At 32.7% G+C, this 12410-nt stretch overlaps 1 long non-coding RNA gene across 2 annotated transcripts in view; it reads left to right on the top strand.

The window, feature by feature from the left end:
- Positions 1-8448, top strand: part of LOC143242772 (uncharacterized) — a 32058-nt gene extending 23610 nt beyond the window's left edge. Inside the window, exons 1-3 of one of the 2 annotated variants that reach the window (XR_013023221.1) lie at positions 4940-5032; positions 6087-6173; positions 8001-8448. This is a non-coding gene — a long non-coding RNA (uncharacterized LOC143242772). Of the gene's footprint in view, positions 1-4939; positions 5033-6086; positions 6174-8000 lie in introns of those variants that run through there. The other variant, XR_013023220.1, reaches the window with a different exon arrangement.
- The last annotated feature ends 3962 nt before the right edge of the window (positions 8449-12410 follow it).

Below are 12410 nucleotides of genomic sequence, written 5' to 3'. Positions count from 1 at the left end.
AGAATTCTGGAGTCGTTTCTTGACGGCTAATTGTCCCCACCCCCTAGAGACAAGTACAATAACACACACGAAACTTGTCATAGAACTAATAAAAGTACGCTCCTTATATGTTTGGGATTCATAAGTTTCTGTAGTTTTAAATTAACTCACTCTAAGTGTGGAACTAAACATGCTACAAGTTAGTTTTACTGTTACTAAACATGCTACAAGTTAGTTTTACTGTTACTAAACATGTTACAAGTCTGTTTCATTGTTACTAGACATGTTACAAGTCTGTTTCATTGTTACTAAACATGTTACACGTACGTTTCACTTACTGAGTGCTTGTTACTGTGTGCTACTAAACATGTTACACGTACATTTCACTTACTGAGTGCTTGCTACTGTATGCTACTAAATATGTTACACGTACGTTTCACTTACTGAGTGCTTGCTACTGTATGCTACTAAATATGTTACACGTACGTTTCACTTACTCATTATAGGTTTGTTCTTTTGCTGGTAATTTATGAGGTCATACACTTCTTGTTAGGTCTGTCGCCAACAATTTATAACTTAAGATCTGGCTCGAACCATCAAAGTGTTAAGCCTAGTTTAATGAAGCAAGCATGATCGATCGATTCTTCGACATTACGTCATAACAAGTAGACATATCTTTACTGTGAACAAGTTATTACTAAACATTTTCACTTATCAACTATCCAGCTAGATGGAATGTGATCAGAAACTACAAATGGTGCTCTTAGAAACCTAACAGAATCTTCTGTTTGTTTGTTTTGAATTTCGCGCAAGGCTACACGAGGGATATCTGTGCTAGCCGTCCCTAATTTATCAGTGTAAGACTAGAGGAAAGCAGTTAGTCATCACCACCCACCGCCAATTCTTGGGCTACTCTTGTACCAACGAATAGTAGATTGACCGTCACATTATAAAGTCACCACGGCTGGAAGGGCGAGCATGTTTGGTGCGACGGGTATTCGAACCCGCAACCCTCAGATTACGAGTCGAAAGCTTTAACCCACCTGGTCATAACGGGCCCGGATTCTTGTGTCTAATAATACAAATACTTTCTTATTTATATGCTAATAAGGTATTATGTTTTGTACGCTAACATTGCGCTATGTTATGCTCCACAAACATTGTTTTTATACACTAATATTTTAATTTATGCTTTGTTCCAGAAATACAATTTGTACACGATTATCATGTTTTATTCCAAACATAATACTTTTGTAAACTGATTTAGTATCATGTTCTGTCCACAAAACATTCATATTGTGTTTACTAATATAATGTTATGTTGTACTACACAAAACATTATTGTGTTTACTTATACAGTGTTGTGTTTTACTACACAAAACATTATTGTGTTTACTTATACAGTGTTGTGTTTTACAACACAAAACATTATTGTGTTTACTGATATAATGTCATGTTTTCTACAAAAACATTATTGTATTTATTAATACAGTGTTATGTTTTACTACACAAAAAATTATTGTGTTTACTGATACAGCGTTATGGTTCCTAGTATGTAATGTTACCTACCATAAAATAGTTTTAAAATATAGATTCTGAATATTATAAAAATGTATGTTTCTAGCATGTTTAGAAACTTTAATATTATATTCTGTTTTGTTTTTTTTATGTGTATGAATTGCCTCAATTTATTTTAAGAGAGAAAACGCTTTGGCTGCAAGTCGTATAGGTAGCTTTTATCACGAACACGAAGACGGAGAATCTTTCTAACGACTTATTCAGCTGTAGTAGTTCACATTAAAAATTATAATATGTTCTTTATGAAAGTGTTTGAAGATCAAAGTAAGAAAGTCTTTTATCTGGCCGCTATTCCAGATTTTGATTAGGGAATAATCAGCCATGAATGACATATTGAACGACATCTCTCTGCTCCGCTATAAGCCTTTACGAACACTGGCTTTTCTCATTACCAAGTTGTACGTTTCAGTTTAAAGCTTGTCAGAAATTCTCCAAAAGAATGGCCGCCGTCTAACCTTACGATATATTTATTTCTGATAGCTTACAGCATCGGCCTGCCCCCTACAGTCGGGTATCTGAAGTTTGTGAAGCATGGCCTAAAGTACAGGATATCTGTCTCATTAGTCCGGGGTTCTGTTCTCAGCTGGTTCCTATTACCTAACGTGACGGTCACGGAACTGCTACAAGAGATATACAGGCAACGTGACGCCAGGTTAAAGTTTCTACTTAGAAACTTGGGGGGTCGAATGTTAACTATACCCATATCTCAACACCGACAACTCAAAGCTTTCTTTCTAAATACGTTCGATTCAACAGTTTACAACTCTATGCCTTATTATTAATAAACATTTCAGTTCGGTCTCTGGAGATGTCGAGAGACTTTTATTATTACCGTTTCGTGTTGGTTGCATATTTTGTGTAATTCAAATTTCAGGGTAATCGTGTTTTTGAGACACTGCACCAAAGATAAAGACACCTACTTAATTCAGCGAGATAATTAAAGGAATAATAACACGAATTGGTTTGCACATTATCGTATGTCACACGGAATGCACATTGCAGCTTGTAGTTTTGAAAGTGATGGTCTAATTTGAACAACCCGGGAGATCCGGACTGTTCGACATTCTTCAGGTCACCTGATGCCGGATCCACTGTATCATCCGCTTGCTTCATTGTCACTCATAACTAAAATAAAAAAAGTCATAACACAACTGATACGATTATAATACGACAATAAATATTGTAATGTGATAAAACTTCCGTAAAACAAGCCACGGGTTAGGCTAGAAGCGTGATGTGGACCCTACAGTGGAGTGACTCGCTACTTGTCACATAACGACTTGTTGACATGTCTAGAACACATCATTGTTTACTACTTGGAATTTTTATTGCATATAAAATGGTTTTAGTAGTTGCAACACGCACTGCCGGCAGTTTCGTCCTTCTTATGGCCCTGTTACGACCGCTACCTCGAGATTTAACGCCGGCGTTTCGAAGGTTGATCAGTTCGTTTAATGTTTTTTACATAATAGAAAGAATGAAGGAGTTTCTTTCTACCTTCACAGTAAAAATATGGCGAATGTTTTTACTTATGATGTCCAGTCAACGAATCATTCGTAGAATTATTCCTAATGAGGCTGTCCCCGAGAACGATAACCAGAGAGGGATTGTGTCCCTATACAGCTGCCTTTTCCCGCGATTTACTGGGGATATTCATAACTAATACTGCGATCCAAATTTAACGACATGTCTCCACTGTTAATTAATCAAAACTGGATTTTTAATGAAATACTGATGGAAGAGACATGTCCATAACTAATTAGAAGCTGAATTTCAATCAGTAGACGGTTCATGACGACTGAACTCACAAGTTACGGACATCATCACTGGATACTTTTTATCTTAGATACTATATAATTGCCCTCTAAAGTTAATTGTACACAGTAGGTAGTTGAACGTTAATTTATCGGTTTATCCTTTTCTTTATTATTGCTAAAATTATGTTCAGTGAGACCCTAGCCATGACCTCGAACAGATGATCAATTCTCGTAACGGAGACAAAACAACTGTCATGGGTTTACACTGTGGGCGACATCTGAAACAAATACGTCATTCCATATCAAATATGTAAGTAATGAACCACGAATGACAGTTAATTCCATATACATATTTTACAACATAAAGCACGTGCCTTTTATAAAATAGAAACTGTCTACAACTGCCGAAACTTTGGTATATAAACATTGGATCTTCGGTTCAGCAGCCCAGCACGCAAGTCGTTTGTCACAGTCTACGAAGGTAAAAATAACCAGTTACTTCTACTTATTGTACTCATCTTGACATTTTACACAGACGGTTCTGCTGTCTTGAAATACTTACATGTTCCACAGTAATTCCTGTTACTGAATTCCAAAACATGTTCCACAGTAATTCCTGTTGCTGAATTCCAAAACGCCATCTTGTTTTTTATAACGTGCAGATTTTGGTACGAAACGTTATATGAACTTTTCCGTAAACGAATCACTTTTACTGAAATCAGGTCACATTTTGTTATGTTGAAACTGTTCACAATCACTGACTATAGATTTCTCTAAACCAATAGCAACATCAGAGTCCAATCGATAGTTCTGGAACTTAAACATAATGATAAAAAAATGATCATTGTGGTAAAAATAATTATAATTTGATTTAAGTAATATTACCCTTCCAACTGAGTTTGTAAAACATTCTTACGTGATGGAAAAAAGTAATATTATATTCAAAACATACTTAGTTGAATTATAGATAATCCGTTATTAAATTTAAATTCACAGACCTGAGTGATTCAACAAGCTCCAGATGTGGGTGTTTCTGAGAAAGATTTATCTTGTGAGATTCAAACTTTACAACACCAGTTGTACCATAACTTGTGAGTGACACATTTGTAGTTATGTTTTTAAATAATAACTAACAGATTCTATTACAAGTGACTGATTGATGTTGTAGTTATGTTTTTAAATAATAACTATCAGATTCTATTACAAGTGACTGATTGATGTTGTAGTAATGTTTTTAAATACTTACTACCAGAGTCTACTACTTGTGACTGACTGATGTTGTACTTATGTTTTTAAATAATGCGATTATATTCCCACTTTTCTTAAAATCCTAAGATTATAGAGGGCAAAAAATGTTCTTTTTGTTTCCTTCACCAGTTTAATATTTCAATAAAACAGGCAAGGGTGAATCGTGTTTTATAAATGCAATAGAAACTTTATCAGAAACGGTTGATTATCGAAAATATTTCACAGCCCTAAAGAGAAATTTGTAAACGTTAAGTGTTTTTTATGATTGATCTCAAAATCTGGAGTTGTAGAAACAACCCACACTTTAAGGTGAAAAACACACACAAACTGTTGCACAAGATGATACAAAATGTGCGCGCAAGCGTAGTTGTACAGATATTCAATATGACAAAGTACCAGGGAAGATGAAACACGTTGTTTATAAATTTCCGTTTATAGATACTTAGGCCTAAACCGTTTTAACAGAGAAGGTAAGTTTTTGAAGTTACTTAGGCCTAAACCGTTTTAAGAGAGAGAGTAAATTTTAGAAGTTACTTAGGCCTAAACCGTTTTAATACTGACTTCACTTGAAGTACCAGTTTTAAGTCTCGTTTACTTATCAGCGACGATGATAAACGAACAAGATAAATGTAAGACAATACTATATTTGAAGTCCGGAAATGAATGTGTTTAATGACGTCAAAGCCAAACAAACCAAACCAAGAGAACAAACGAACCTTTCAAATGTTCTCTATGGCTAAGTCAAAATGAAGCATCTGTTGTCTTAATTTGTCACAGAAAAAAAATGAAAATGTTGGCCCTTATAACAGAATCAGAAAGGATAGCAGATATAAACAGTATCAGAAAGGATAGAAGATACAAACAGAATCAGAAAGGATAGCAGATATAAACAGTATCAGAAAGGATAGCAAATATAAACAGTATCAAAAAGGATACTAGATACAAACAGAATCAGAAAGGATAGCAGATATAAACAGTATCAGAAAGGATAGCAGTATAAACAGTATTAGAAAGGATAGCAGATATAAACAGTATCAGAAAGGATAGCAGATATAAACAGTAACAGAAAGGATAGCAGATATAAGTTATATCAGCAGAAACGTTTGGTGTAATGGGTTTTGACGAGGTATTTAAAAATTTTAAAAATGCTCAAGACAGGGTGTGTTAATAACTACAAGGTTCTCTACAAAGGTGTGTTAATAACTACAAGGTTCTCTACAAAGGTGTGTTAATAACTACAAGGTTCTCTACAAAGGTGTGTTAATAACTACAAGGTTCTCTACAAAGGTGTATAATTACAACATTCTCTTCATAGGTGTGTTAATAACTACAAGGTTCTCTACAAAGGTGTATAACTACAAGGTTCTCTTCATAGGTGTGTTAATAACTCGAAGGGCTGTCTGCTCATAGTTGTTCTTAATTTTGAAGTAATAGCTTAGAAGTAAAGCGCTAGACAAGAGAACCCACCGCCAACTGTTGGCTGTTCTCATCGATTAATGTAACTTACATTACTCCCTCTTACAGCATACCTAAAACTCGAAAGCGAGAAGCGAGCTTTCATACAGCGGGACGCGAACCATAAATCCCTGGATTTTTCGACCCTGAAAAACAGTGAGTGTTTCCATTTTCTGTGTTAATTAATGATAAGCAATGAGGTTTATGTCTTTAAAACCTATTTTTCTAGTGCAGATTTTGAGGTTATAAATAACAAGATAATTTCATCAGAACAATAATATCTAGATATTAACATAATATCTAACAATTCTGACACTCCATGTCTCTTTTAGAGAAGAAATGACATTGAGTCTAATATCTGTGACGTCTTAATTTTTGACAAAAAAAGAAACAAACCAAAAGTCTAGAGTTTGTGGCATTTTGTTCTTTAAAATAATAAATTAAATTAAGCCTTATTTTACGCCTTTATTTTTAAAACAAAAAATAGCATTAAGTCTTATAATTGTGATATCTGTATTTCTTAAAACACCAAACTATGTTAAGCCTTGTTTTGTGACATGCGTTACACACAAAGCATCATTTTTTCAACTTTGCTGAAGTATTTAAAACTTGAAATAAGTGTTAATTGCTAACGAAATTCAAGGAAAAACATTATTTTTTGAGTTGCAACATGTTTTACAAAGAAAACCAGAAACATTTTAACTTTTATATTTCGATTTTTGTGACAAAAAATCTGACCAAGAAGATGATGTTTTGAATATTACAGGTCTTAAAATTTCGAAAACCTAGAAATACAACTAACTGCTTTAGTTTACCCATTGGACTAAAATGACCTTTTAGCTTTTAGATTTAGCTTTTAGTAGTTTTATAATGATAAATATTCCCATAGTTAGTTTGCAGCAGTTTGATAATGATAAATATTCCCATAGTTAGTTTCTAGTAGTTTCATAATGATAACTAATACCGTGGTTAATTTGTAGTAGTTTCATAATGATAACTAATACCGTGGTTAATTTGTAGTAGTTTCATAATGATAGCTAATACCGTGGTTAATTTGTAGTAGTTTCATAATGATAACTAATACCGTGGTTAATTTGTAGTAGTATCATAATGGTAAATTGTTCCATTAGTTGGTTTGTAGTTGTTTAAAAATGATAAATAGTCCAATAGTTGGTTTGTAGTAGTTTTATAATGATAATTAGTTCCGTGGTTTGTTTGTAGTAGTTTCATAATGATAAATAGTTATTTGGTTTGTAGTAGTTTTATAATGATAATTAGTTCCGTGGTTTGTTTGTAGTAGTTTCATAATGATAAATAGTTATTTGGTTTGCTTGCTGTAGTTTCATAATGATAAATAGTTATCTGGTTTGCTCGCTGTAGTTTCATAATGATAAATAGTTATCTGGTTTGCTCGCTGTAGTTTCATAATGATAAATAGTTATTTGGTTTGCTTGCTGTAGTTTCATAATGATAATTAGTTCCGTGGTTAACATGTAGTAATTTCATGATGACCCGTTAGCTAGTTTGTAGCAGTTTCATAATAACAAGAGGTTCTGGTTTATATGGTAAGAGAAGTGTTACCACCTCTCGTGTTCCGTAATCTCATATTTTGTAAATAACTGATATGCATTCATTCTCTACAATCTGGCTTGACCAACAAATGGTGCAAGTTTCTGGTTACCTCCGGGTGACAACATTAAATATACCTAGGTTGTTCAGTTAATCTGATAACACAATACTATATTTAAATATCTATTCCCACCAGGCTGAAGATGAATAGTTCTGGTATTTTGTGAAAGGCCTCACCCGCACTGGATATAACACATACAGTGAGATTCACATATTATTATACGTTTTACTGAATTTTTGATAGTAACTATCGTATAGCCAGTCAAAGATGACAGGGTAAGTACCACAACCTCCGACCCAACAGTATGCCCTAACTTCATATTTTATAGCTAACTGAAATTTTGTGAAATCCAGCCTGACCAACAAAGAAGGAGAAAAGTGAAGTCTAGTCTGACCAATAAAGAAGCAGAAAAGTGAAGTCTAGTCTGATCAATAAAGAAACAGAAAAGTGAAGTGTAGTCTGACCAATAAAGAAACAGAAAAGTGAAGTCTAGTCTGACCAACAAAGAAACAGAAAAGTGAAGTCTAGTCTGACCAACAAAGAAGCAGAAAAGTGAAGTCTAGCCAGTCAAACGTCGTTAAACTACTTCGGGAGCCAATCAGAACTAAGGTCATTCATGAAGATCAGTTCGTGTCATATTCATAGAATAGTCAGTATAAAAACCAAATTAACAATCTGATATACAGACAAAGTCAGTGTTGTTTGGTAACACTATGCACTATGTTACAACAATGGCCACAAAAGTATAACCTAATATTGTTGTTGGTCTATGTACTGAAAGTATAGAATGAAAAACGAAACTGAAACATTATTTGTTGATTCTTTTTATTTAGAGTCTCAGTTGATTAAATCGATTCGTTTTTTTTTTGTTTAAAACATTGGTGATATAACATAAATCAACTTGTTCCAGAAACGATTTACGTTGAAAAATAGAATCGGTGGTTCTGTTTATGACTCCTATACCAAGAAATGGACGGAAATCTAGGGTGACGTAACACACACTGTGTCATTCTTCTCTTTAAAACTTTTCGTAAGAGCTGGTTAACGGTACCACCAGCTGCATTGTTAAATGTATTTATTCTACACGAAGAGAACTTAGATCTTTTATTATCTAAAAAAAAAAAAAAGAAAATTCCAATTGATCGTCCTTTTGTTGTTAAATTAAAGTTAACACTGAATTCATAATGAATCACTGAGTTATTTACGTTTTAAAATCATGTTGCCTATAGAAACATAATAATACCAATGTGACTGTAATATATGTTCATGTCCATTGAACAAGTTTAGTACATTTTTATAAATAAAAACAAATTTTGTAGTCCTAGGATTGTAATTACTTGTAGTCGTAGGATCGTTATCACTTGTAGTCCTAGGATCGTAATTACTTGTAATTCTAGGATCGTAATTACTTGTAGTCCTAGAATTGTAATTACTTGTAGTCCTAGAATTGTAATTACTTGTAGTCCTAGGATTCTAATTACTTGTAGTCCTAGAATTGTAATTACTTGTAGTCCTAGGATCGTAATTACTTGTAGTCCTAGAATTGTAATTACTTGTAGTCCTAGGATTCTAATTACTTGTAGTCCTAGAATTGTAATTACTTGTAGTCCTAGGATCGTAATTACTTGTAGTCCTAGAATTGTAATTACTTGTAGTCCTAGGATTCTAATTACTTGTATAGACTGAATAACTCATCTTTTTTTTTAAACTTCGTATGAGAAGTGAAACAGCTATAATAAAACATGCACAAACAACTTTACTTCGATCCATATATAAAACTTTAACAACGGCAGCACTGACTTAGTACAAACAATGAATGTCTTTCCTTAACTTTGCCATTTAAAGATAATTTGAAATTATTGTTTAATGGGTAATTTAGTTTTTTTAGCAATCCAAACATATTAATACAAAACGTAAACACCTCATGGCACAAATTCTAACTTACAAGATTGATTACCATACATTAATGATAACACTTAAGTTATAATAAAAAATATATGAAGGAAATCGATGTAAGAGGAAAATACAGAAAACAAAGATTCACGATAAATATTGCCCGAAGCATAATGTGAGAAACGTACAGTTATAGTAAAAATAACAAAAGTAATTAGAAGTTAGTATGTATACGTATAAATACCGCTCTAATGTACTTAAAAATATATAGATATACTCATAAATATACGAACAATTGTCTACTGTGATGACTCAGTCATTCTGGTAATATGAGTGTACATGTTTTCCACACATTGTTAAGGATTACTGTTTACACATTTTATGTAAATGTTGCACATACAGACAAAACATTAATGATTTATTATAGATTCAACCGTTTGAAACCTTTTGTAAGTGTTGGTTAATATCACAAACTGCGTTACTATAACCAAACTTTACCACGACATCCCTTCAGCTTAATAAAGTTTTTAACCCTCTTCATTATATTAACTTAGTTTGTAGTAGTTTCATAATAGTAAATACTCCTGTGGTTAGTTTGTAATAGTTTCATAATAGTAAATACTCCTGTGGTTAGTTTGTAATAGTTTCATAATAGTAAATACTCCTGTGGTTAGTTTGTAGTGGTTTCATAATATTAAATAGTTCTGTGGTTAGTTTGTAGTAGTTTCATAGTAGTAAATACTCCTGTGGTTAGTTTGTAGCAATTTCATAATAGTAAATAGTTCTGTGGTTAGTTTGTAGTAGTTTCATAATAGTAAATACTCCTGTGGTTAGTTTGTAGTAGTTTCATAATATTAAATACTCCTGTGGTTAGTTTGTAGTAGTTTCATAATAGTAAATAGTTCTGTGGCTAGTTTGTAGTAGTTTCATAATAGTAAATAGTTCTGTGGTTAGTTTGTGGTGGTTTTATATAGGATAATAGTGTTATAATTATAGTTTCCGAGATTATTTGATTTTAAAGACATCTAGTGAGTTATGAGGAAATGTTACGTTAACTTGAAAATAAATTTTATCTTTGCCAATATCACGTATTGATGGAAAAATAAAACATGAAATCAGACTTAGAATGAGTACTTTGGAATAAAAAATAATCCCCACTTGTACTTAAGAACACGTGCAAGATTACTGTTTGTTTTTGAAAGTCGGTTAACCTGGAGTTGAGATTTCAAATGACTGAAAAGTCGGACTAGCAGAACTGTGGACTGTGTTTTTTTACAAACCAGTTTTTGTTATGGCATTGGAACCTTTTAATTGAAAGTTTGGTTTTCGGTGTTTTGACGATACAAATACAAATAAAGAACTAATAAACCAGTAAAAAACGAAAAGGAAAAACTCTTCGGAAAAACTAATTTGGTAATATGACTGTAAAGTGTTGTCGTAAGTAATTAATGAAAACTATATTAAGATATATTGTATTTCACTGACATGGCGTTATGAAATAAAACAATAACATCATATTTAGTTCGACAAAACATTGCTATTGTATAAGTTAACAATGATAACGTAAATAATGTAAGCCACATTTTATCTTGTTTAAAGTGTTATAAAGCAATATGAAACAATAACGGATGTCATGGTTAAACTGGTGAAAACATTGTATCAGTTTTAAATAAATAAGCACGTGCGTGACAGAATCACCACGTGAACTAAATATTCACAAATATTGTGCATGCTTATGTTCTATAACAGTATCTTTACCAAGCTACCCTTATCATGTGGTTCATCGACAAAGGTTGAATAGTTGACTAGGTATGATTTGAATCATCCAATGGGCGCAAACGTTGAGGCTTGTTATTTGTCATACTGCCATCTAGCGACTGCATTCAGAAGTGAATACATTTTATCGGACTAATAATATATCACGTACTACGTTTTAATGGTATATTGGATAAATACTTGTATGAGAGAATTTAAGTTATCTTATAAATGCCTTCGTTTACAACAAGGAATATAATAATATTAAATTATCATTCAACGTTCTTTTAGTGCACCAAATAATTTTGTTACATTTATACAAAGAATTAGAAATAATATTAACCAACTTGTATTAAAATCCTTCAATCTACCGAACACATTGTATGGTAGTTTAATTTAAAAAAAGCTTTTCACGTGATAGCTGTATAAAGTTCAGTGTTTATTTTTATACAACTATTTTGGAACTGTGCGACATTAGGCCTATCTCACTTGCGTAAAGTTAAGCCTCTTTTTCACTGGTTGGAATTTCCGTCACACCAAACATGCTTGTTCTTTCAGCCATGGGGACGCTAAATATGACGGTTAATCCCACTATTCGTTTGTAGAATAAGTAACTCAAGAATTGGCGGTGGGTGGTGAAGATTAGCTGCTTTCCCTCTAGTCTAAAGTATGGAAGGCTAGCGCAGATAGTCCTCGTGTAGTTTTGTATGATTGTGTAGAGTCAGATGTATAAAGTTCACTACTCTTTATTTGTATGATTGTGTAGAGTCAGATGTATAAAGTTCACTACTCTTTATTTGTATGATTGTGTAGAGTCAGGTGTATAAAGTTCACTACTCTTTATTTGTATGATTGTGTAGAGTCAGATGTATAAAGTTCACTACTCTTTATTTGTATGATTGTGTAGAGTCAGATGTATAAAGTTCACTACTATTTATTTGTATGATTGTGTAGAGTCAGATGTATAAAGTTCACTACTCTTTATTTGTATGATTGTGTAGAGTCAGGTGTATAAAGTTCACTACTCTTTATTTGTATGATTGTGTAGAGTCAGATGTATAAAGTTCACTACTATTTATTTGTATGATTGTGTAGAGTCAGATGTATAAAGTTCA

Source organism: Tachypleus tridentatus, unplaced genomic scaffold (assembly GCF_004210375.1).
Source record: "Tachypleus tridentatus isolate NWPU-2018 unplaced genomic scaffold, ASM421037v1 Hic_cluster_2, whole genome shotgun sequence".
NCBI classification, from domain to species: domain Eukaryota; kingdom Metazoa; phylum Arthropoda; class Merostomata; order Xiphosura; family Limulidae; genus Tachypleus; species Tachypleus tridentatus.
This window is presented reverse-complemented; position numbering and strand designations above follow the sequence as displayed.